The sequence below is a fragment of the Elephas maximus genome, chromosome 24 (genome assembly GCF_024166365.1).
Source record: "Elephas maximus indicus isolate mEleMax1 chromosome 24, mEleMax1 primary haplotype, whole genome shotgun sequence".
Lineage (NCBI taxonomy): Eukaryota > Metazoa > Chordata > Mammalia > Proboscidea > Elephantidae > Elephas > Elephas maximus.
In genome coordinates this window covers 18,870,085-18,897,321 of record NC_064842.1, presented here as the reverse complement: position 1 = coordinate 18,897,321, position 27,237 = coordinate 18,870,085, and the positions used below count along the sequence as shown (strand labels likewise).

Below are 27,237 nucleotides of genomic sequence, written 5' to 3'. Positions count from 1 at the left end.
GAGGAACCTTTACATAGATCAAGAGGCAGTTGTTCAGACAGAACAAGGGGATACTGATTGGTTTCAAGTCAGGAAAGGTGTGTACTAGGGTTGTATTCTTTCACCATACCTATTCAATCTGTATGCTGAGCAAAAATAATCCAAGAAGCTGGACTATAAGAAGAAGAACAGGGCGTCAGGATTGGAGGAAGACTCATTAACAACCTGCGTTATGCAGATGACACAACCTTGCTTGCTGAAAGTCAAGAGGACTTGAAGCACTTACTAACGAAGATCAGAGACTACAGCCTTCAGTATGGATTGCATCTCAACGTAAAGAAAACCAAAATCCTCACAACTGGACCAATGAGCAACATCATGATAAACGGAGAAAAGATTGAAGTTGTCAAGGATTTCATTTTACTTGGATCCACAATCAACACCCATGGAAGCAGCAGTCAAGAAATCAAAAGACACATTGCATTGGGTAAGTCTGCTGCAAAGGACCTCTTTAAAGTGTTGAAAAGTGAAGCTGTCACCTTGAAGACTAAGGTGCGCCTGACGCAAGTCATGGTATTTTCAGTCACATCATATGCATGTGAAAGCTGGACAGTGAATAAAGAAGACCAAAGAAGAATTGACGCCTTCGAATTGTGGTGTTGGCGAAGAATATTGAATATACCATGGACTGCCAAAAGGATGAACAAATCTGTCTTAGAAGAAGTGCAACCAGAATGTTCCTTAGAAGCAAGGATGGTGAGACTGCGTCTTACATACTTTGGGCATGTTGTCAGGAGGGATCAGTCCCTGGAGAAGGACATCATGCTTGGCAGAGTACAGGGTCAGTGGAAAAGAGGGAGACCCTCAATGAGGTGGATTGACACAGTAGCTGCAACAATGAGCTCAAGCATAACAATGATTGTAAGGATGGCACAGGACTGGGCAGTGTTTCGTTCTGTTGTGCATAGGGTCGCTGTGAGTCAGAACTGACTCGACGGCACCTAACAAGAACAACAACAAGGATTCATCTATGGTTCATTTTATACACTTATTAATTTCCGTACTTTAAATCATTTAATTTTCACATTAAGCAGAATTTACATGTCTAAAAGTTGACCTGTTTGCATATTATTTTAGTTACCTCTGGTGTTTTGTAGTTGATATAGAAGTGATTTTTCCTTCTAAATTACTGGAATTTGGCATTATTTACAAGACTGATTAGATCAGTGTAACCTTCTCTTTGGTGGTCTGATGCTCACTGTTAGAGATCACATTATTTTTAAGAGCCTCTGATCTGAGGATCTCTGATGGCCTTGTCTCTTTATTGATCCATGCCATGGAAGAGGAAGAAATTTCTCGTTTCAGTGGTATTTTGGGAATTTCATTGAGAAGTGGCTACTCTTTCCCATCTTCTCACTCTTGTTTTTCCTACCAGCTTCTGAGTTTTTTGAGTATCCCAACCATACCATTAGTGGTTTTTTAAGAAATTGAAAGAGCAGAGAGGGCAATACCTAGGAAATCCATTAATAAAGTTAATTTTCATGTTGCAGATTGTTTGCTTTCACTGTGCCATTTTTCCACCTCACTGTTTTTTAGTACTGAGCGTTATTCCTGGGAAGAGCTTTTGTACTTCCTAGGAGTCCCTCTGCTCTCACTATTCATCTTCCACCTGAAGCTGTAATGTTCCATTCCGAGCATCATAATCATTTTCACAGCAACTAAATGTGATTTCACACACAGCAGATTATGACTTCTGTCGGGAGTGAACAGTGTAAAATGATTAACCCCTTAGGACAGGGACCCCATTTCACACTAATCTCTTTAGAAACCCACGTAAGACAGGAAAATGGACAGCATAAGTGGATTGAGGCTAATACAGCATCCCATTTAATGATGTGTTCTAAATGCCTCCAGAATGTATTTTCAAGCAGAAATTATAGCTGACACCATACAGTACTGAGCAAATTTCCCTGGAAAAGGTGACAGTCATGTAGACGAACAACACACGAATGTATACCATAGAAAATGGAGATTGGATCCACTGGAGACAGTTCTGACCTGAAATGGTGCGCCACTGGGCCAGCAGGACACCTGGAGAGACAGTATCACAAGATGGATGTCAGGGTTCTCAATAGATTAAGTCTAAATGAGCTGGCTCTTCATTTATGACTGGTTTTCTTGTTTTTGGAGAAGGAAGAGAACTAAATAGAACTGGAGCTTGAATTAAAAAAATTAAGTAAAAATTTTTAAAAATAAAAAAAAATTTCAAAATAAAAAATTAACACATATTAAAAATAAAACCATTTCTGTTGAGTCGGTTCTGACTCACGGCGACCCCATGTGTTACAGGTTAGAACCCAGCTCCTTAGGTTTTCTTGGTGGTAATCTTTATGGAAGCAGATCTCCAGGCCTTCCATAGCACTACTGGGTGAATTTGAACCACCAACCGTTTGGTTAGTAGTTGAGAGCAAACCATTTGCACCAATTGATTAAAGTGAGTGCATCTTTTTTTTTTTTTTCTTACTGTACTTTAGGTGAAAGTTTACAGAACACACTAGATTCTCATTGAACAATTAGTACACATATTGTTTTGTGACATTGGTTACCAACCGCATGACATGTCAACACTCTTCTTTCTGAACCTGGGGTTCCCTATTACCAGCTTTCCTGCCTTCTAGTCCTTGTTTCAGGGCTGGTATTTTTGTCTCATTTTGTTTTATGTGCCTCTCTAATCTTTGGCTGAAGGGTAAACCTCGGGAGTGAGTTCATTACTGAGCTAAAAGGGTGTCCAGGGGCCATACTCTCAGGGTTTCTCCAGTCTCTGTCTGCTTTTTTTTTTTTTTTGTGAGTTAGAATTTTGTTCTGCATTTTTCTCTAGCTCTATCCAGGACCTTCTATTGTGGTCCCTGTCAGAACAGTCAGTGGTGGTAGCCAGGCACCACCTAGTTGTTTTGGACTCAGTCTGGTGGAGGCTGTGGTAATTGTGGTCCATTATTCCTTTGGACTAATCTTTCCCTTGTGTCTTTGGTTTTCTTCATTCTTCCTTGCTCCTGATGGGGTGAGACCAGTACAGTATCTTAGATGGCCACTCATAAGCTTTTAAGACCCCAGACGCTACTCACCAAAGCTGACCGTAGAACATTTTCTTTATAAACTGTGTTATGCCAGTTGAGCTAGATGTTCCCCAAGACTATTGTCCCCACAGCCCTCAGCCCAGTAATTCAGTCCCTCAGGGAGTTTGGATGTGTCTATGGAGCTTCCGTGAGCTTGCCTTGTACAATTTATGCTGGCTTCCCCAGTATTGTGTACTGTCGTATCCTTCACCATAATGTGGGCACATCTTAACAGAAATAAGAATAGCCCAAAGATCTTAATTCCTTGCCAGATGGCCTGTAACCTCCATGGCAATTGAATACCCTGTCTGCAGTTTACTCTTGCTATTTCAGAAGAGAGTTCTTATTGGGAAGACGAGAGTCAATCGAAATAGTTCAGTAATAACTTTTCATCTCTACTGTGTGCATGACACAGACAAGAAACCTCATGAGATCCAGTGTATTTGATTGGAATACCTGAGTAGTACAAACAGTTAAGGGCTCAGTTTCTAAATGAAAGGTCGGCAGTTTGAACCCATCCAGAGGCGGCTCGGAAGGAAAGCTTGGCCATCTGCTTCTGAAGGTTCACAGCCTTGAAAAACCTATGGAGCAGTTCTACTCTGCAATACGTGGGGTTGCCGTGAGTTGGAATTGACTTGACCGCAACTGGCTTGGTTTTTTTGGTTTGGTATTTGATTACTTCCGAGCTTTGTCCTCCTTTTTATACATGTCTTACATATAGAAGAGATCTGGTTCACTTACAGCCAGTAGTGTTTAGAATTGGTGGCCAAAAGAAGCTCAGAAATAAAATGTTTTCTTTTGAATTACCAGTAATTTTGGAATTGTCACCAGAACTGACTGATGAAGTCAAACAACCTTCTTCATAAAGTATAAAGAAATTGAATTTTGGTTTAATCATAGGTGTGGTTATAGGGTAGAATTTGAATGCATCTCCTGTTCCTTGAATAGAAGACTATCATTGAAGAAATTACTGACAAGCTATTGGAATCCAGACATTGTAGCATCCTTCTATTATCCCATTCATTATTATTATTGCGATTTTCTAGTCAGTAAGTGTACGGACTTGGAAAATCATCTAATAAACTAGTGCTTCGAACCAGTTCATTCCGGTTCAAACCCCTACTGAGAACTTGCTTTTCTGACAAGTTCCCAGGTGATGCTAATGCTGCTGGTTAGGGACCAATTCTCAAAATTTATTATACATAAGAATCATCTGAGGATCTCGCTGAACTGTAGATTCCGATTCAGTGTATCTGGGGTGGCAATGAAAAATCTCAGCAGGCGCTCGAACTGGAACAAACTGGTTTGAAGCCCTGTGATAAACATTTATTAGTAGCTGCTCTATGCCTGATAGCAGAAAATTAGAAAGAACCAGATGCACCCACTCTAATTAATTGGTGTAATCAGGAGTGCTATGCAACATCAAGGGTGAAAATTGCTAACTTAAATTGTGGCTCTGTGGCTCAAATGAGTTTTTGCAGTTTCAAAGCCTTTTTTTCCCCTTGAATAACTAAATAGAGCTTCTGTGTTTTCCTTTCCCATCTATCTGAATTTCTTTCCTGTTTTGGGGTAGGGGAGGGTCGTTCAATTAAAACTCTTTTTATGGAGTAATAGGTTCAAATTGACAATTATTCTGCAGGAGAGTTTATTCCCAGACTTTTTTTAGTGAATCCAAAAGGCCAACAAAGAGAGGAACAACACTAGGAGATATAATGGAAACAATACAATAAATGGCTATCCTCCTTTTGACAACAAGCAGTACAGACTGAAACCATAAGTAGCAACCTCTGCCCAGAAAAACCTTTTCTGTTTTTTGTGGCTAATTCTTCTCATCTTTTAGGTCTCAGCATAGGCATAACTTTCTCTGGTAATACTCCCCAAACTGCGTTCACTCCCACCTCAATCCTGCCTCCAACTCTGTTAGTTTTCCTTAGCCCTGTTACTCTGTTGGCATTGCCTTATTGTTTATATCCACTTTTACTGTGGTCAGGGATTATTTCCTTTCACCTTTATATCTCTAGTTCTGCATCTAATACAGAGCCTGGCATTCAGTAAGTGCTCAATAAGACTTTTATTGAGTGAATGAATGAACTAATGAATGGATGAATGGAAGTAGTGTCTATCTCATCTATCTGCCTGGTTTCTCCACTCAGTTATCCGTTATTGCTGCATAACAAACTACTCCAAAACTTAGTGATTTAAAACAATAGCTATTTATTTAGCCATGACTCCTCAGGCTGGCAGTTTAGGCTGAGCTCAGCTGAGTAGTTCTTCTGGTTTCAGTGGTGCTCCCTTATGCATCTGTGACCAGCTTATAGGCCAGCTGAGGGCTGGTTGATCTAAGTTGGCTTCAGTTAGGAGGTCTCATCCCTTTTCCACCTAGTCTTTTATATTCTAGAAGGCTAGCCTGGGCTTGTTAAAGTGGCAGCTGGGCAGGAGAGTGAGCAGAAGCATGTGTGGTCTCTTGAGGCCCAAACTCAGAACTGGCAAAGTGTCACTTCTGTTGTAGTTTATTGGCTAAAGATACTACAAGACCAGTCCAGATAAAAGGCAGGGGAAATAGACTCTACCTCTTAATGGGAGGAGCTGCAAGGCCATGTTCCCAAGGGGTACAGACACAGGGAAGAGGATGGTAACTGAAGACATTTTGGCAGACAGTCTACCACGTTTGCCATATAGTAAGTGTTCAGAAAATGCTTGAATTGAATTTTGACTATGAGAAGTATTAGATTTATCCAAAAGCTGGAAAAATCTTTGAAAGAAGATAAACTTTTTTTTTTATTCCATCCCACATTATTCGTCTTCTGCGTTCTGAACACTTTGCTTCCTTGTTACCCAAGTACTCGGGCCTTTGTGTGACCTGTGAGTAACCAAGTCCTTCCTATCAACCCACAAATATTTATCGAGCACCTACTAGCCTATTGGGCAGCTGTGCCAGCCAGACTCTCTACTAGGTAGACGTATAGTGATGAATAAGTGAAACATGACTCTTGTTCTCAGTGGTGAACAGAGATGTTTCCCTAGAAATTACAAATGTTTAGTGTTACAAAGTGTAACATGAGGAGTTGAGGAGAACAGATAACAGAGGGTACCTGACTTGCTGAAAACATGAAGTTTAAGCTGGGACTTGAGGGGCAAGTAGGAGATGACAAAGCACACCGTGGAGGAGGTGTGGTGACGGTGGAGGCAGAGGAGCGCTGATGTGGTGTGCCGTCCATGAGGGAGAACACGGGGAAGGCACTGGGGAAGGAAGAATAAGAGGCTTTAGTGACCGAGAGGAGGACAGAGGGGCTGGAGCTGAGATCAGGTCTCCCAGTGTTTGTGGGCCTTGTGAGTGATGCAAAGTTGTTGAAGGGTTTGATTTATGTAGATGATTATTATTATTATTATTTTTTGGTGAGAATTTTCCTTGTAGCATGTGTGTGTGCATATGTACATAAACAAGTTGCCATGGAGTTGGCTTTGACTCCTGGCGACCCCACGTGTGTCATAGTAGAACGGTGTGCCCTAGTGTTTCCAATGGCTGATTTCTTGGAAGTAAATCAGGAGATGTATCTTTTGAGGCTCTTCTGGGTGAACTGGAGCCACCAACCTTTTGGTTAGCAACTGAGCAAGTTAACGGTTTTCACCACCCTGGGGCTCTGTTGAAGGGTTTTTAACAGGGAGAGATATGACCCAATTCACTTTTACATCTTTCTGTGCTGCGCAGAGAATAGATTAGAGGTGTGGGAGAATGGACGTGAAATCCATTCCATTCTCCACCATCAAAACACCACTCTCCAGCAAGGTGTTAGGAAGAAAGCAATCCGACTAATGCTGAATTTACACCAGAGTTACTGATAACCTTGTCAGTGGTGTTTATTCAAATAAATCTTTCATGTGCAATTTTTAGACGCCTTCTGAACCCAGCCTTTGACAGTGAGCTTGTGAGTGCCCCAACTTCTCCCCGACCCCTGAGGATTGGTCACTCTTCTGCTCTTTCATTTGGCCTCCTTTTTAAAAGTTTGTAGTTTGTCAAACCTTTTACTACCTTCGGCGCCTGGCTTTCAGGGTGAACCGGTAGCCATTGCCGTGGCTTTGATTCCAACTTGTGTGTCAGAGTAGAGCTGTGCTCCGTAGGGTTTTCAATGACTGATTTTTTTGGAAATAGATTGCCAGGCCTTTCTTTTGAGGCACCTCTGGGTGGACTCAAACAGCCAACCTTTTGGCTAGCCCCCAAATGTGTTCACCATTTGCACCACCCCAGGACTCCTTCTGGGTGAAGCAGAGGTCTTTCTTCTGGCTTTGCTTCGCAGGAGCATCTGTAAGCACTAACTCCTAAGTTTTACTCCACTGTTTTGGGAATAAATAACAGATCATTGTCATAGAGCAAACCAAAGCAAGTGTGTATCTGCAAGCAGGTTTCCCTTTTTTACTTTTCCACAGTTTTCAGGGGCTCACAGAAGCAATATTGTAACTGCCCAGCTTCCTCCTCATGATACATTTACACCTCTTCTCTGCTCAGCAGTTGACCAGCGCCCTGAGAGCTGGTCCTGCATTGCCCCCTCTCCTGAATTTCAACACTCCCAGGCTCCTTTAAAGCCGAGGTCCTGCTTTTCAATCACGTTCAATATTAGGTTGCTTGCAGAATGTAGTCATTATCTTTAATGTTTAATAGCAGTGCCACAAAGATGATATAATAAAATTCAAGAAATATAATTTAGAGAGGCGTTCAACTCAAGCCTTAGGGGTGTGTGTGTGTTTAATCTTTCAGAATCCTATCCCCAAGGCAAAGACACACCTTGTTTTCTGCCTGTCTTCTACTTGGTTTGCCCCTTTCATTTTGATTTTGTTTTGAAATGTCCTGATTGATCTGTTTTAGGTGGTGCCTCTCTCTGTATTGAAAACCTTACAGAGCTTGGTTCTATTGTGTCATGCATGGGGTCGCCATGAGTGGGAGTTGACCACAACTGGTATTTCACAATGTCCTGAGCCAGTTTGTACTGCAAGAGTGGGTGGTGGGTGGCAGTAGTAGGTGTTGTGGGGTTGGGACTGTGCCCAGCATGGACTTGGTCAAGTGTGGAGAACAAACGACTTGCTTAGATTCTGTGCTCTTGACACAGATGAACAATATGCCCAGATCTAGAGGGTGATTTTACCAATTATCCCAACTTCTGGCAGCTTCAGGTTCTTTCAAGATAGAATGTAGCCTGACCCCAGATGGCTCTTAGTAGCAAAAAGATTCTTTGGATAAAAGCCTGGCAACAGAAAAAGAAGATTTCTTCTTATTTTTCTGTTTAGGAGCTAGCATAAAGTTGAATTTAGTCATTCTGATTTATGTCCTTGGAAGACACATCAATATGAATAGTCTTTAAATTTGCAAGTTAAAATTCTGGTTTCCCATGAGCCGAGTTCCCTTGAATAACAAAGCCATTAGATTGTGTTGAGTTCTTCTTTTAAGGAATATGGACCATTCTGTTGGCCCTGTTTTGTACCCTGGGGGTGGGCTGGGTGTGGACAGGAAGTCTATGCCAAGGTTCATAAAGCACTTAGGGAGATGGAGCCACAGAAATGTAAGGCATTATAATTGTGTTGGAAACCTCCCACAGAGCCTCCAGGCTCCCATTTCACTCCAAGTCATAAAAGGAGAGATCTGTTAACAGACCTCCCCCAAACCCCCTACCAGGTACTCTGCTCTCAAGAAATGAATCAAAGGATCAGAGTCTGTCTATATGTGAGAATCCTTTAAACAGTTAATCTGCATAGTCTCCATCTTCCATCTTTGAAGGAGTAGGGTATCTTCTCTCTCAAAATCTTACACACCCTTTTTCGTTTTCCTGTTTCTGAATTGCTTTATAAATCATGAGCTGACTTGTCTTCTTAAGGAGGCAAAGTTAACAAGAGTATCCTTCAACAGCATAAAACTGAATTAGGTACATAGCAGACATTTGCTTTTTCATTTAAACAATTGAATTTCTCTTTGGTGACTACTTAGAGTGGGGATGGAGTCCCCGGGTGGTACAAATGGTTAGCATGCTTGGCTGCTAACTGAAAGGTTGGAGGGTTGTCTACCCAGAGGCACCTCCAAAGAAAGGACTGACAATCTACTTCCCAAAAAGCAACCATTGAAAACCCTAAGGAGCACAGTTCTACTCTCACGCACATGGGGTTGCCATGAGTCGAAAATGACTTGAAGGCAACTGGTAGAATGGACGCAGGGAGAGGAGAAGAGCTGGAGGTGGAGGTAAGGAAAAGGGGATGAGACCAGTTCTTGAAGGAAATGTTCATAAGAAGGGTAGTTTGGAGTTCCCTGGATACTTGAGCAGTTTTTGACTGCCCTAATATTTTCCTAAATATATTGTAGTCTCCTTCAACTCATGGGGAAAGATTGCAGAGGAATAGGATCCAAAGTAGTATGTTGCATCAATCCAGGCAAATATAATAAGATAGAGACATGTTAGGGAGCCCTGGTGGCACAGTAATTAAGAGCTCAGGCTGCTAACCAAAGAGTGGCAGTTTAAATCCACCAGCTACCCTTTGGAAACCCTATGGGGCAGTTCTACTCTGTCCTGTGGGGTTGCTATGAGTCAGAATTCACTCGACAGCTACAGGGCTTAGACATGTTAAAAATCTTTATTTGGAATGGAAAGAAATGATCCCTTTTTAAACATTAGGTACAACTTCATACATTCTGGAGAAATGTTTATACACATCATTGGCTCAACATTTTAACTGAATTAATTACAGTTCAGTTCAACAAACGGTCAATTCAGTAAGCTTCTTAATTGTTTTTAACTAAACCAAGCCAGTCAACTGGTCAATTGTGTGATATAGACACAGTTCTGAGGTAATGAGGTTAAATTGACGAGTGATAAATGGTCAAGCTTAAGGAAGATATGGAGAACTCTGTCCATGGCTCTCTATCTGCATTTCCTAAAATGGTAAAATGGAATCATAATCCCAGCCCCTCGAAGGTCTCATCTGGTTTTCCATTAAAGGACATTTTCAGTCCATGTAGAAAATTACATGAAAAGATGCTGATACATTTGGAAAGATATAGAACCCTAAAGGGGTGATAAGGAGGAAATTTTTGGAGGTGATTTGGACATTAGAGAGAATGATTTTTCTTGGTGCTTTAACTCCTTTTCAGAAACATTACTTTCCAGGGCCTTGAACTAATTGAAAGAAAGATACCATTTAAGTGTATTCAGAAAAATTCTTCCATCTGGTTTTGATTGTACAGGATTTGACTGAGACTTTTGTTTTTCAGTCTCATTCTAAGAGTGGCTTGGGTGAGTTTGCTTTGACCTGGATGGTGTTAGGGTATAAGGAAGCCTCAATAAGTGTGAAGCTGTTGGGGGAATTTGGGTGTGTCTAAAACAGCTCTGGGTAAGAGTTGAACTTGTCCAGAGACTTTTCTGTCTGCCCATTATTTGTCTTTGTAACCCCTGCATCAAGCTTATTGTCAGTCACAAGGTAGATGTTCAGTAAATCTCTGGAGTTCAGTGGTTTGTCAGCCTAAGGCCCCTGAGTTTATTCTTTGTATTGGACTCTATATGCTACTAGGACCTATGACTTTGGGGAAGGGAGCTTTAGGGGCCTGGAAGTTGTCATGTTTAGTCTTTTTTTTTTTTTTCCTTATGGGCTGGGAAATGTATCCTAAGGCCAGAGAACAAGAATGAATATGGTGTTAGACACCGTGTTCCCCATTTAGGAGCAAGTGACTAGTATTCATGTTGCTAACTGAAGCCTCTCCATCCACATCTCCTCCCTTGGGTTCTATGCTGAGGGAGCATCTTTGTAGATGACCCCCTTTTGAAGAAATTCTTTGGGTAATTAGGTATCAGCAACTCCACGATTACAAGATAAGCCATTTCATACTGGAGGCAAACTGAACAGTTCAGCGTTGTGGGTAGTAACCTGAGTGGGAGTGACAAGGGCCCAAGCAAAGGTGCGGTTGGGCAGCAGCTGGAGGTGGGCTTGGATCTGTGCAGTGTGCGCCAGAGCTAATTCTACCTGAAGGACCTCATTGTGGCGTTTGGACTCGGAGTCCTCTGCTTGCAGCCCAAGTCTTGACGGGGTGCCCGAAATGTTTGGCAAAGCTCATCTTAATTCCCCCTGCCCACCTACTGGTTTTCACTGGCACATCTTTATTAAGTTTATGTCACTTACCTAGTCTTCAATCCCCTTCCATGCCCATTGCTTTCCTAAAGAGCCTCACCAAAACTCTCAATTTCTTTTTATGACCTCACCTCCACCAGTTGAAAAAAAAAAAGTTGCCATGTAGTCAGTTTTGATTCGTGGCGAACCCACGTGTGTCAGAGTAGAACTGTGCTCCTTGAGGTTTTCCATGGCTGATTTTTTGGCAGTAGATTGCTAAGCCTTTCTTCTGAGGAGCCTAGGAGTCGGTTTGAACTAGGGGTAGTAGCTGAACACCTTACCATTTGCACCACTCAGGGCTGGTCTCACCTTAGCACTAAATAATTTTGTACTTATTCCACACATAGCTTATAAGTGCTCTTAACTGATTTCATTTATATCTTGACTTCCCAGATAGGAAATTTAAGAGCAATAAATGCCCTTTTAAAAAAATTTGTGTGCTGAAGAAAGTAGTACTGAGCTGCACAAATGAAATGATTTGAACCACACTACATAAATTTTTAGTTTTTGGGGTATTATTGATTCTCAAAATAGCTACATGAAAGCAATTATTTCCATTTTAACAGATGATGAGACTGAGATTCAGAAAGGCCATGAAACTAAGACTCAGAAAGGCCATGAAACTAAGAGTCAGAAAGGCCAAGTGAATTAACTAAGGTCACACAGCTGGGTGAGAGACAAAGACAGGATTTAAATCCATGTCTCCTGACTCCATGCCCAAGAGTCTTTCCACTACCATACATCGCTGCTTATCTTGGCTGATTAAATAAACCCTGCCTTCAAAAAAATTAGAGCCACAATAAAAACAAAAACAAACAAACAAACAAAAACAAAAATGGAAGCCTTCCTTAGCGGGAAATTACTTTCTGAACAGCTATGATATTTCTAGAAAATAATCTGACTCAGAGAAAAAGTATTAGGCTTTTTTATGCATGTATGCATTTATCAAATATTTATCAAATGCCAACCCTATTCCAAGCACTGTTCTGGTTGATGGCAATGGGAAACTGTCAAATTATGAGTTAGTTCCTGCCCTTCCAAAGCCTATAGCCTAGTGGCTGAGATATGGGACACCATGGTGGCAGATTTCATGTGTGCTGGTGAATCTTGTGGAAGAGTGACACTTCTTTGTTCCAACTGATGGCCAAATTTTACCTTCTTTGACTGTAAGCTTACGCTATACAACAGTTAGCTCCTAGAATATTGTCAGCTTTACTTACGACATCTTTAAAGCAAGAGGAAGGTGGAAATGGTGTCATAGTAAGCCATCCTTGACAGCGGAAGAGAGACCTCGGGTCACCAACTGGTTTTCAGAATCCAGAAAGTGTCCAGGGATGAACAGCCTCCCCATGATACGTGAGCTGTTTTCACTGGTGTTCAGAACAATTCTGGCAAGGGCGAAAAAACGACTCTGGCGAGGGTGGAAAAATCTGGGTAACTCTTTCACAGTTGACTGGGTAATGAGAAGAGCTGTTCTCGGAGCAATGAGAACATGTGTATTGGAAGGCTGCCTTTGCTTAATGTCCCACGAGATCCAGGAGGCCAGATGGCATTTTATGTGGTTTTCACAACTGTGATTTTGGATTGATTACTAAACCTGTTTGTGTTCCTAACCCAGCTCCCTGCCTCTCCACCTGCCTTGTAGCTTAGCCCTCATTCCCAGAGTTGGATTTGAACAGACAGATTGTTTCCCCTCTTTCCATTATTATTATTGCATCAGCCCTAGCCCCTGCTACCTTCAGACCTTGTGCCCATTTGCCTGCCCAGAGTCTAGCAAAGAAAGAAAATTACAACCAGGTCTGAGCAAGTGAAAGGCTTGCACTTTGCTTTTATATTCAATTTGGATTTTTTTTTTCAGTTGGGACTACTTGCTTTATGGGTTTTCAGAGGCCAAGCTCTGATCCCAGCTGACTTTGCATCATCAGACTGTGTTTTCATAGGAAAGCCAAATTAATTTTATATAGAAGAAAAATGTTAGAAAGGGGGTAATAAGAACTAATCTTTGCAGAACATTTTAGAATTCTCAAAACATTTTACACATAAATAATCTCTTTCGATATTTACAGCAGTTCTAAGGAGTTGAGCAGATAATAGTATCCCATTTCATGTGAGGAAACTGAGGCACAGAGAAGTTAAGTGGTGTGCCCAAAGTTGCCCAGCTAACAATGGGTAGAGCTGGGTCTGGAGAGTATATCCTTTGGGTTTACATCCAGAATTCTCTCCTCCATCCCACTGTACTTACTGGAAAAGATGATCCAATTTAGTGTAAATAATTTCAGCATTATCCACCATTTTGAGCTACTTACCAGGCCACTGTTGTCTTTTATCAAATAAGTCATAACCAATACCTGTTGTTGTCAAGTTGACTGTGACTCCTGGCGACCCCCGTATGTTTCAGAGTAGAACTATGCTCCTTAGGGTTTTCCATGGCTGATTTTTCTGGAAGTAGATTGTTAGGCCTTTCTTCTGAGGCACCTGTCGATGGACTCAAACTGCCAGCCTTTCTGTAAGCAGCTGACCATTTAACTGCTTCCAACACCCAGGGACATCAGCATAAGTCATAGTGACCTTTCTAATTTTTGCAAAATCCTTTAATACTCTTTGTTCTTAAGTAACGCTTGTCATGAGGGTCTGTACTTTACTCATTTTAATAAGCTGCCAAGTGATTCAGAGGGTAAGCAGCATGTGAGGAGAGATGCTGAGGCAGATGACTGGTGCTCAGGAACACCTGCTTTTATGTCTTGACCTGGGCTCCCACTGCCCTGTAGGGTGTCAGGTGCTGCAAAACCCAATTCTTTGAAGCCTCCCAGAGAGTTCTAATAGTTTTTGGTGAAGATACAGTGTCTTGTAGCTCAGCTGAAATTCTAGAGCAAGCGTATCTTATTCATCTTTCTATTTCTGGTTCTTTGCCCAGTCCTCGACGTAATAGGAACTCACTAACTACGTGCTGAGTGGAGCTTCTGGAAACATTGGCGTCTTCCTGTGGGGAATTACAATATATTGATTTGCTCAATAGAAAGTTCGTCTTATTTAGACTCCAGACACTGCCTTTCTTCTTCTATCACTGCTTTTTAAAAAGGTTTTTAATGTCTTTAGTTCAAGTTCCTCTTGAAAAACAACCTTCATCCTTTCGTTGGGAGAGGCACAAATAAATTAAAATCTCATTAAAATGAAAACCAACTGCAATGCCTGCAGTGCCTGTGGTCCCTGCACATGGCTGCGGCTTCTCTGAGCCGTTCCCTTCTCCCTTTCTGCCGTACGCAAGAGTTGGGGCCGTGGCTCCCTGGCTGCACAGCTCTGGGTTATTACAGTGATGGATCCTGGAACTGAGCTTGAGCAGGGATCATCCTGTTTCCTGTTGGAATTGATTTTCTGTCCAACTTTCATTTCCTATTGTACGTTCCTTTGGGGTCAGAGCAGCTTTGTAAGACAAAAGCAGGGCTTTCTCCTTTGGAGATAGTCCCGGATTCTCTTCAGCTGTGTGTTTATATAAACGAACAGCCAGGCAGTGTAGCAAAGTGGCTGCCTGGCCAAACTCTGGCTGTACTGCTTGGTTGTGCTCAGGAGGTTGGACCGAATAAGGTTCTAGGGCTTGGGTTGGAGTCTGTACCTTCCTGCCACTTGCCCGGTATCTTAACTTATAGTGCTTCTTCATATGTCAGTTGAGCTCATTCTCTGATGCCTGCGTTAAAGAGCTCTTCAAAAGAAAGGAAACATATTGCTGTTGTTATTTTAGATGTTTACTGGTCAAATGAATCTGATTGAGAGCTTAATGGCCTGTTGGTGAACCACAAAGCTGGATAGAATCTCCAAAGAAGAAATCCCTGGGTCATGCCCTCTGTCTTCCAGTTCCTGATTCCAAAAAAAAAAAAAAAACCAAACCCACTGCCATCAAGTTGATTCTGACTCATAGGAACCCTATAGGACAGAGTAGAACTGCCCCATAGAGTTTCCAAGGAGCGCCTGGCGGATTCGAACTGCCGACCTTTTAGTTAGCAGCCGTAACTCTTAACCACTATGCCACCAGGGCATAGTTAAGTCATGTGAAAGCACCCAGTTTTGTTCAGCCATAAATTAGATGTAGTATTGATTAGATATAATATTAAAGGAAGGTGAGTCCATAAATTGACCAGCAAGGGAGGTAATGGCTTGCTTATCTCTTTACTCCCCACTCATTCCTTTTATGTGTCATGGAAGCAGTGAAACATTAAGCATTTTCCCATTGTATCGGGGAATTGTGGTTATTTCTTCCAGAGCATGAGGAAGTACGTGGTGATAGAGATGAAGAATAGCCATCTCTATGGTGGTTAAGAAAAGTATCAGAATCTACCAGAAGACCTGGGCTTTATTCTTGGTTCCGCTTCTAACGTGTTCAGTGACCTAGAGCAAGTTTTTTTTTTTTTTTTTTAACACCTTTCTTGGCCTGAATTTCCTTATCTGTAAAGAGAAATTGACTAAAAGACCTTGAAGATCCTTCCCAGCTGTGACATTGAACTCAACACATTAACTTACAAGATTTATTTACACAACCTTTGCACAATTAATTTGGCTTTCTTGATTTTTTTGCAACTGGGTAGTTATTGCTTGCACACCCAAAGAATATCTGACAGCAGTGATTTCTTATATTAACTAAATGTGCTGTCAAGGAAACGGGACTCCCCAAAAAACAAAATTTGGAAAAAAAAAAACCTTCTCTTTTAGAGCAAGCACTGATAAAACATCCACAAAGGCACTTCTAACCATGCCGGCCCCTTCAGCCGCCTTTGTGAAGTCCTGAGGGGTGCAGGACTATTCCTCGTTTTTGTACTTTGAAGTGACATCTGGTTAGGCTGTGTGACCCCAGGTAAGGAGGGGAGGAAGTGTGAGACCTTGAAGACACACAAGTGCGGGCTTTCACCATGGAGCAAATGTGATGCTTCTCAAGTTAATGACTTTGTTGGAAAGTTTTCCAACTCTGCAGTCTTCCCTGTTTCAAATGTAGCTCCCAGGGGAGGGTTCAGAGAAGCAGATCACCTTGCACTAAAGAAAATAAAAAAACATTCCAGTTCTTGGAGTATAAACCAGCCACGTACTCAGGGGGGCAAATTTTGCAGTTGTCTTTGGAGAAAGGAAAAAGCACTAATAACCAAATAATCCTCATGGGATTTTAGACGAATTTCAGACTCATTCTTTTGTGATAGCAGAGAGCTAAGTTTTGATATATTCCCTCTAAAGGTGGTTCTAAATGTGGAGGCCTGTAGATATCAGAGTATATTTACTCTCCTGACCAAACAGTTGCTAAGCAAGACCCGAAGAAGGCGCAGCCATTGATGGCAAAAGTTTCCGTGAATTGCCTTGTGGTTGGGAAACGAGGGTATTTTTATACAGGAAGGAATGTCTGACCAGTGATACAAAATGGAGTTGGTATCCTTTTAGATTTTGCTATTAAATGCTCGGACGTATTTGCCTTCAGTGACTCTGAGGAAGAAGTATCTCCTTTTCTTCTTTGCTCTTCTCCACTTTGGTTCTGGATTCTTTTCCCTCCTGCTGTCACCAGAAATTTGCTACATCTGACTCTTCATCAATGTACAGACAAGCCCAAGTCTAAATAAAAATCAAACACCCCTTGATCCTGCAAGCCTCCTTTATTGTTGTCCTAACTCTCCTCTCACTGCCCAGCTTTCTGAAAGAAAAATCTGTGCTTGCCACATGCACCGACTCAGGACTAGCTCGCTCTATACCTTTTACACTTGGTCTGAAGTTCCTTACGCCATCCTGAAACTGCCCTCTCCTGCGTGGCCAACAGCTTTCTGGTTACCAAATCTAATCCCCAATTCCTAAATTATTTTGTGAGCCCTCATCATTTTTTTACCTTTCTACCATATCTGGTACTGTTGACAATATTTTCATTCTGGAGATTTTTTTTTTTCCCTTCCTTGGCTTCCTCTCATAGGTTTATTTTGAGGCTTAAATCAGATGATATATTTAAAGTATTCCACCACCTGTCTGTCAGTTTGCCGTACTGTGGTGGCTTGTATGTTGCTATGATGCTGGAAGCTATGTCACCAGTATTTCAAATATCGGTAGGGTCACCCATGACAGACAGGTTTCAGTGGAGCTTTCAGACTAAGACAGGTTAGGAAGACAGGCCTGGTGATCTATTTCTGAAAAGTAGCCTATGAAAACCCTATGGATAGCGACAGAATATGACCCGATACAGCAGTGGAAGTTGAGCCCCTAGGTTGGAAGGCATTCAAAATACATGGTGGCTGTAACAATGGACTCGAGCACATCAGTGATCATGAAGATGGCACAGGACTGGGCGGTGTTTCATTCTGTTGTACATGGGGTCATCCTGAGTTGGAGCTAACTTGACAGCTACTAACAACAACAACGATTTAAAGTACTTAGAAACCGTGCTGACATGGAATGCCTTGATGAATATTAGCTGTTGTTATTCTGAGATACTGTACTTTCTAACTTAGATGCTACTTACCTCTTTCTTGTTGATTTTATTTATTCTTTTTGCTCCTTAAATAATATAGACATCTCCCCAGCTTCTGTCCTTGACCCACTTCTCCCATAATGTGTGCCAAGCATGGATTTACTGTGCAGCTCATGAAGCTTAAGCTTCAGGGCCTCTTCCTTGCATAGGCCCCTTCCAAGGTGTGTGGAAACCCTTGCCATGTGTTCACAGGGCCATATGTGTTTGTCAGATTTTCAAAAGTAAGATATTTAACTGCAGTGGGTTCAGATCACTCCTCTCTACCTGCCATCCTGGCCTCCCTCACATATCCCCTCCTGTCAGGGGGAATTGGAGTAGCTGTGGGCATTTCTGAGATCCTCTTAAGCGAAAGTTGAGATTAATTTTGCTTTTGTGGGTTAGCTTTATGTGGTTAGTTAAATTATTGCTAGGGATCTTTGTGGATAACTTTGTGGATAAGAATCAGCTTGAATCTAATTCCCCAAATCTGAGATTGATCCAGTCCCCCCTCCCACTTCTCAATCATTTCTGATACCAGCTGCCGAGGTGGCATACTTTCTCTCTGATCTTAGCCACCCAGAGCTAGGGCAGATCTCACAGGTTAAAAGAACACCATCCTTCAGACTGCCAAATAGGCCAGGTACAAGCTGCAAGTTTGGGAGTCCACACGGTACCTTCATTTTCACCTGCTGGCTCCCCCTTCTCCTTTGGGTTTGATACTTCCCCAGAATGACTCACAGAATTCATGGAGAGTACTATACTTATGGAAACACTGGTGGTGTAGTGGTTAAGAGCTACAGCGGCTAACCAAAAGGTTGGCAGTTTGAATCCACCAGGCACTCCTTGGAAACCCTGTGGAGCAGTTCTACTCTGTCCTATAGGGTCGTTGTGAGTTGGAATTGACTCGATGGCAATGGGTTTGTTTTTTTGTTTTTACTAATGATTATAGATTTATTATCGCAAAAGGACATAAATCAGGATTGTCATAAGGAAGAGATGCACAGATGAGGTCTGGCAGAGTCCCCAACACAAAGCTTCATTGTCTCAGAGAGTGTGCATCACCCTCCCTTTGACAACCAGGAAGCTCTGAGCCTTGGTGTTCTTGGCTTTTATTGGCCAGTCCTACATGATAGGCTAAATCATGGCTCTTGAGGCAAATTGATATAGGTGGGCCTCCCTGGTGAGACTTTTCTGGCCAGCTCCCACTCGCTAGCATAAATCCTCAAGTGTGGTCTGGATGTACCAGAATAAAACACCCAATTACTCCAAGAGTTACTTCTCCAGAGCCAAGGACAAAGGCCACTTTACTTTGGGTAAAGGTAAATTCTTTACCCCACAGGGTTCCAGTATAGCAATGGCTTCTTTCTGCTCATTGTGCCAACTCACCAGACATCACCAGGGCGCATCACCGTGTGAATGCCATGTGGTGTCTGGCACCAGAAATGTGGGGCTACTGGAGGCGAAAGGTACAGTCAGAAGCTAAGCTGCTTCTTAACTATCAGTTTAAAAAAATCATCAACCTTGCTAGAAGGACTGAGTTATGTTTCTATTCTGTCTACAAAAATATTACAAAATTATTGTGAAGAGAATATAAAAGAGCATACAACTACGTAGGAAAACACAAAAGAAAAAATAGATAAATTGGAATACATCAAAAATAATTTTTTTTTTTTTTTTTTTTGTGCTGCAAATGATATCATCAAGAAAGAGAAGAGAAAAGACAACTCACAGAATGGGAGGAAATATTTTTAAATCATATATCTGATAAGGAACTTCTATCCAGAATATACAAAGAATTCTTCAAACTCAATAATAAAGAGACAACCCAATTAAAACATGGATAAAGGCTACGAAAAGACATTTCTCCAAAGAAGATATACACATGGATTATAAGCATATGAAAAGATGTTCAGCATCATTAGTCATTGAGAAATGCCAGTCAAAACCAGAATGATATACCACTTCACACCCAGTAGAACGGCTCTGACAAAAAGATGGACACTAAGGTGCTGGAGATGTAGAGAAACTGGAACACTCAGACACGGTTGGTGGGAATGTAAAATGGATCAGCCACTTTGGGAAACACTAGCGGTTCCTCAAATGGTTGAACATAGAGTTACTGTATGACTCAGGCATTCTACATGCAGGCATATACTCAAGTGATTGAGCGTGAATGTTCGTAGTAACATTATTCACAATAGCCAAAGTACAGAAACAACCCAAATGCCCAACTGATGAGTTGGACTACATCAAAATTAAAAGTAAAATTGGTATATCCATACAGCAGAGTATTATTCGGCAATAAAAAGAATTGAAATATTGATACTTGTTACAACATAGATGAACCTTGAAAACATTGTGCTAAGTGGTAGAAGTCAGTCACAGAGAGCCACATCTCGTGTGGTTCTATTTATATGAAATGCCCAAGATAGGCAAATCTATAGAGACAGTAAATAGATTAGTGGTTACTTATGGTGGGGTGGAGCCTTGGTGGCGCAATAGTTAAGAGATCAGCTGCCAAGCAAAAGGTCAGCAGTTTGAATCCACCAGCCGCTCCTTGGAGACCTTTTAGGGCAGTTCTACTCTGTCCTGTAGGGTCACTATGAGTCAGGATCTACTTGCTAACAATGGGTTTGGTTTTTTATGGTACATCTAGGGGAATGGAGAGTGACAGGTTATGGATACGGGATTTCTTCTGGAAGGACGAAAATGTCCAAATTTTAGCAATGGATGCATAACCCTTGTTTATGATAAAAACGTTGAGTTGTGTGCTGTGAATGAATGAATTGTGGGGTATAAGAATTATAGATCAATGTTGCTGTTGAGTCAGCTCCAACCCAACTGGCCTTGTGTATAACAGAATGAAGTGTTGCTCAGTCCTGAACCGCCTTCGTGATGGTTGGCATGTTTGAGTTCATTATTTCTCAGCCACTGAGTCCTTCCATCTCACTGAGGGCCTCCTTAGCTTTCACAGACCCTTCACTGATAATCATGATGTCCTTTCCAAGTGACTGTTCTTTCTTGGTGATGTGTCCAAAGTAAGCTAGTTGAAGTCTCACCATCCTCACTTCAAAGAAGCATTCTGGCCATATTTTGAAGTAAGACCAAAATATGTATATATCAATAAGCCGTTTTTTTTTTTTTTTTTTTTTAAAAGGTAGGAAAAAGAGTAGAGAAGCGGTGGCCAAAGGAGACAGAGGTTTTGATGAGGAGACCGAGGACCAGAATGGGAAGGTGTCCTCCCCAGTGTCACAGAGTGAGTAAGTGGTAGAGCTGGACAAGAACCCAGGCCTGTAACTGCAGAATCCAGAGGTCTTTCCATTACACCCTTGGAAAGCAGACCCTAAGATCTTTGTGGATTATTTTGTGAATTAAAATGCCTAAAGTCAAAAGAAGCTGGAAAGCTCCCCCAGATGGCTGGGAGTTGATTGAACCGAACTGGATGAATTGGATCAAAAGATGAGAGAAGCTGAAACAGAGGGAAGGACGGAGTAGAATTTCTGTGGCCCATTTTCGGGATCCATCACCACCAGAGAACTTGATCCGTTTTCTACCACTCCCATAAGCAGAAAACCATAAACAGAGAACTGTACAAATACTATATTAAAGAAGGCTATCCTGATAATAACCTGATGGCAAAATGGAAGAAGCAGGGGTATGAGAACCTTCGCTGTCTGTGCTGCGTCCAGACTCGGGACACCAACTTTGGGACCAACCGCATATGCTGGGTCCTCAAAAGCAAGCTGGAACCATGCTGGGTTATTGAGTGCACACACTGCGGCTGCTGGCCCTACTCTGACTGAGGCTCTCCAGCCTCACCCCCCACGCCACCCTGAACTCTGGGCTTCTGCAGGCTCTACCTCTGCTCCACTCCCCCTTCCTGGGAGCCCCTCTTCTCTGCCTACCACTACTCCTGGCTAGCACTAGAATGTGGACTTCCTGGGGAGGACTTCGGTGTCCATCAGCTGTGATTTGTAAAAATAAAACCTAAGCCTCAAAAAAAGAAAAAAAAGTAGGAAAATTTTATTATAGATGTGTGACTATATTCTAAAACTTGTCCATTGTCTTCTAAATAAAGTCCAACTCCATGTCTTGGTTTTTAATACCTTTTATTAATATGGTAGTGCAGTGGTTAGACATTGGGCTCCTAACCAAAAGGTCTGCAGTTCGAATCCACTGGCCACCCCTTGGAAACCTTATGGGGCAGTTCTACACTGTCCTGTACAGTCACTTTGAGTCAGAATCAACTGAATGGCAATGGACTTTGTTAATATGGAACTTTTTTCCTCCATAAATACATTTGTAAAGCTTATGCATTATTCAAATATCACAATTCATCAGACTTGATATGGCTTCTTCCTCCAGATAGATATTCCTTTGATCCCTCTCCTCCAGCCCTCGTCATTGTCTGCCTTGTGTTGTATTTATTACTTTGTCTGTCCTATTATCTCCATCTGACTGAGAGCTCCTCAAGGCCAGGAGGAGTGGTTACTCTTGGTAGCATCCCTCAGAGCACCTGGCGCCTGGTCTTATCCAGCTGGTACCTGATAAATTTTTACCACTTGATAGGATGAATGGATTTTGAAATTATTAGAAGTGATACAGATACAACACTGTCTTTACCTATCTCTTTCGTAAGGGTCTTTCAAGAACAATGCAAAATCAGATGTCTAAAGACATTTTTGGAAACTTATAACACTCTAACTATGCAGGGTATTATTATTCTCTGTAACCCTGGTAACTGTTCAAATTAGTGTCAATTAACTTTTGGCGGCATTCTTAAGATTCCTTATCATCTATATTAGTTTGTCAGATGAGGTAATGCGCTTTTTCTGGGTACAGTTGTCTTTGAAGAGATTGGCAGCATTTCATAGTTGTAAACAAAACTGTCTCGTGTGGGACTATGACAAAGAGGGAATAGGACGCCAGAAGCTCTGTGAAAACACTTAAATCCATTTCAGGAAGGAGGGACTGTGATCTGCAAAATAAATGAGTGCTTAGCTTTGTTCCACAGATCCTCTGTTAATGAATGGGCCCCAGGGACTCCTTGTCCCGGGTGATAAGTCCCTGATATCCATTCAAGTTCAATTTAAAGCTCATTTCTTCTAGGAATCTTTGTTGAAAAGTGTAATTCTTTGAGTAAATGTATTTATCAAATTAAAAAGTATTTCAGATACACAGAAATGCACAGAGAATGATGTGACAAACCAACCTACCACCCGTATTTAATGGAGGCTAGCTTTGAGCACTATCTGCTTTGGAGCTTTTCTTATTTTTATTTTTTTTAATGAAAAAATTTCAGATACATTTAGCTGAGTCTTTCCTTCCTCTCCCAAATCTCATTTCCCTCCCCCTCTCCTCAGAAGTAACTGTTATCACCCTCTGGGAATCTTTAACTGGTTAATCTTTCAGACCAACTTTCATGTCAATTGTTAACTCTGGAGGCAATTTTCTATTTGAAAGCTGTCAATCTGTCTTGTTTCCATTATTCAGAGTCCATCTTTAAGGCCGTTAAATTGGGGTTTTTTCCCTGAGTCGGTTTGACCTGAGGGGAGTTAGAAGGCAACATGTATCACCTCATTCCTGGAATTTTGGACAGGGGTTGGGGGGATGCAGGGAGGAAGGCTGTGTGGTGGTCTTGTTGAAATACAAAAGCTTGGTGAACACAGAACATTTTTGATGTGGCAGATATGGTACAGTTTAACAGACTATCAATTCAGATCAATCAATTCAATTTAATCATAGTGTTTGGAAAAATGACAGCATCCTGTGCACTGGAGAGCAGAAGATTAAATAACCCCTCTGGGTATATGTGTGGGTGCACACATACTCAGATATCTTATTTACATAAATATCTTCATTCAAAAGTAAGTTTGAGATGTCTTTTTAAAATACATGCAGTTGAGCAAGAAAAAGAATGATTAGGTGAGGACATGAAGATTAAGGGAAAGTAAGGATTGGAATAATAGGTTCTAATCTAGGGAAAGATGAGCACATGGAATCCATGCCATTCAGCCTGAAGCTCTGGTTAGAGGTGGCCCAATGATTTGGTCATGAGCTTCCCAAAAGATGGTGAAGAAAGGTAAAGTGTTCAGTAACTCAATTTAGGGTCCTTAAGATAACCTAACAACAACAGTGTAAGAGCAAACCAGTTACCCAAGGAGGAATAACTATTTCTAGCATGGATTCTGAGAGAGATTTCCCCTAGGAGACCCAATCTTTGGGTGGGGAGGTGGGCCAACAGGGCATTCCGGCAAATGTGCTCTGGGCTCTGGAGCGGTGTGTAAGACGTGCAGGGGAGCACAGCTGAGGGACAGGGGTTAATGTGCATCAGGGATGCCTGGAATACCAAGGGTTATCTGTGCTAACAACACTGCCGGTGATGGTCTACATGCACGTAAAGATAGCACAGGACTCAGGTACTGGTGGTAAGTTATTTTGTATTCAGAGAAGTAAATCTTTGAGTTCCTAGGCTTTCTGACTGGTGACATGGAATGGTGGGAGGATTTCCTACTCTCTTATCCATTTAACCTTTCCTCTCCCAAATTCCATTTTTTATAATAATGATAATACCAATAACAACATCCTTGGCCTACTTCTAAGCGCTTTACATATTTTAGCTCACTTAAGCCTCATAATAGTATTCTAAGGAAGTCAAGGCTTTTAGAGTTTAAGTAACTTGTTCAGGGTCACATAGCTAGGGAATGATGTAATGTTTTCAGGGTCCTAATCTGAATAAGAAAAGCAGTGGTGGAAAAAAAAGAAAGAGGGCCAATGGTGGTTCAGTGGTAGAATTCTTGCCTTCCCTGCAGGAGACCTGGGGTTGATTCCCAGCCAACGCACCTCATGTATAGCCACCACCCATCTGTGAATGGAGGCTTGTGTGTTGTTATAATGCTGAACCGATTCTAGTGGAGCTTCCAGACTAAGATGGACTAGGAAGAAAGGCCTGGTGATCTACTGCCAAAAATCAGCCAGTGAAAATCTTATGGATCCCAGTGGTCCGATTCTGTTGTGCATGGGGTTGCCATGAGTCGGGGGTCCATGGGATGGCAGCTAATATCAACAAGAACAATTTGAATGAAGCTGATCTTAGTGGTGGAAGTAGTTTAAGTCAGATGTTGCCTTCTATTGTACTCCAAGACTCTCTCTCTGGAGGGAAGAGGGCGATGTGCTTGTGTGCTGTACAGGCATCCGTGGACGGGGGAGCAGCAGTAGCCTGGAGATAATGATGAGAGAGCTCATGGGAAGGCAGATACCTCCAGGAGCTGTTCGGATGCACGGGAGCCACCCAGGGCTGGCTTTGGAAAGGTGTGCTACAGAGTAGCTGCAAATGAAAAGCTGTCACAACCACATTTACCATAAAACCGCTTGCTGTGAAGTTGATTCTGATTGACAGTGACCTTATGGGACAGTGTAGAACTGCCCCATAGAGTTTCCCAGGAGTGGCTGGCAGATTCAAATTGCTGACCTTTTGGTTAGCAGCCAAGCTCTTAACCGCTGCGTCACCAGGGCTCCAATTTTACCATAGCCATTTGCAATTTACAAAGCACTTTCCTGGTATCATACATAGCTCTTAAGTATCAGAGCAGGGATTGAACATTCATTGTTTTGACCCTAAATTGTGTGCTTTCTCCACTACACCTCAGTCCCTCTCCAGTTCTGTACCTCAGGCACTTCTGTTGAGAGCCCTGTGTAGATAACAGCATGAAGCTGAAACAGGAGAAGAGAATTGGGGGAATAGATCACACCCAGAGTTTCTGGAAAAGCATAAAAGGAAGAGAGAAGCTAGACTAGCTTCTCTCTCTTTGGGAGTTGTTCTCACCACCTGATTTTTCCTTTGAGGGTGCCCACTTCCTTGATCCTAACCACAGCTCAGAAAGACGATGTACAGAGCAATGTTCTATGCAAGGCCCGAGTATCTCAGCGTTGTAGGAGGGCGGCCCACATTGGACCTGGAGGGTAGTTCTCACCAGAGATGAATGTATAAGTGCTTAAAAATGCAGTTGCTGAAGCTTAATTTGGCCACCTTCGTATCATCACTTCCTCCTGTTCAACAGCGTTCAGTCTGCTCTTTTGAGACCCTGGGTGGTGAAAACAGCTAATGCACTTGGCTGCTAAGCAAAAGATTGGAAGTTCAAGTCCACTCAGAGGTGCCTTGGGAGAAAGACCTGGTGATCTCCTTCCAAAAAAAGCAGCCATCGAGACCCTGTGGAGGACAGTCCTACTCTGACACACGTGAGAAGGAGTGGACTTGACGCCAGCTGGGAACAGGAGTCCGCTCTTGGGGAGAATTGGCCCTCCCGACTGCATCTGCAGATCACCCCCAACTCAAGCTGGGTGGGGTGGGATTATCTGTATATCAGATTGAGGGCTTCCTGGAGTGGTGGCCCAGGGTGGGTAAAGGAGACAACTTATTAGGAACATGGTTCAACCTATTAAGAGTCCAGCCGCTGACTGCACAAGTAGGTCTGCCTTCAGCGTGGCTGTCTGGTAAGAACGGGCACTGGAGTTGGAGGATCCTGGTGAACCGCGTCATGGCCCGTCACCAGCCACCTTCACCGCCTCCCTTCCCTCCAGGTAAATATTGCTTAGACACCCAGCTTCTGATGAAAGTTACATGATGGAACTTGTACTAAGGATGCAACTGATGGCACGTGGCAGCTTGTTGGAGTTAAAAAATATATTTTAATTTGTTTAGCTCTCTGGGGAAATTATCTGAGCCTGCATATGATAATCAACTTTCACAGGAGCTTTCAAAAAACCTGAAATTATTCGAGCAACAAAATGAGATTTTTAATCTACATAAATATAGAAGTCTTTTGCCCCCCCGCTTTTTTTTTTTTTTTGTGAGGAAGGGTGATTAAAAAAATTCTAATTCATTCCTCCCCCTTGCCCCCAGGACACTATCATTAGCAGTTGTAGGAAAATGATGTACTAGTAATACCTCGCCTAACATTTTCACACGCATTTTCCCTTTTTATTTCAAATGTTGCGCCTACTCTAAGGTCAGGGGTGGAGCTGGTAGCAAGTGTTGCTCCCCGCTTTTTCTAGAAGAAAGTTGTCCTCAGAGAAATCATGTGGTTTGCCCAAGTTCATGTGGTTGATAAGCTGCAGAGTCAGGACTAGAACTCAGTTCTTTAGGCAACTACGTCAGTCCTGCTGGCTGCCTCACAGTAATAATAGAATAATAATGCAAATGTTACCAACCAACTAGTTGCCATCAAGTTGACTCCAACTCATAACGACCCCACATGTGTCAGAGTAGAACTGTGCTCCATAGGGTTTTCATGGCTGTGACCTTTCAGAAGTAGATTGCCAAGCCTTTCTTCCAAGGTGCCTCTGGTGGACTTGAACCTCTAACCTTTCAGTTAGCAGCCGAGCAAGTTAATTGTTTGCACTAACCAAGGACTCTAAAATGCAGACAGTATTTATAAGAAAATATAGTTCAGAGTAAGATTGGTCTATGTTGCCCCCATCAATATCAGTCAGGATAAGCTAGGTCAAGTTGTGGGAACACCAAAATTTCAGTGGCTTACTATT

The 27,237-nt window shown here is 42.2% G+C and overlaps 1 protein-coding gene and 1 pseudogene across 1 annotated transcript in view; both read left to right on the top strand.

The window, feature by feature from the left end:
• KIF26B (kinesin family member 26B) overlaps window positions 1-27,237 on the top strand; it is a 573,188-nt gene that overhangs the window by 118,602 nt on the left and 427,349 nt on the right. The gene's annotated exons all lie outside the window — the stretch shown is intronic.
• Window positions 19,395-21,941, top strand: LOC126067033 (protein BUD31 homolog; annotated as a pseudogene).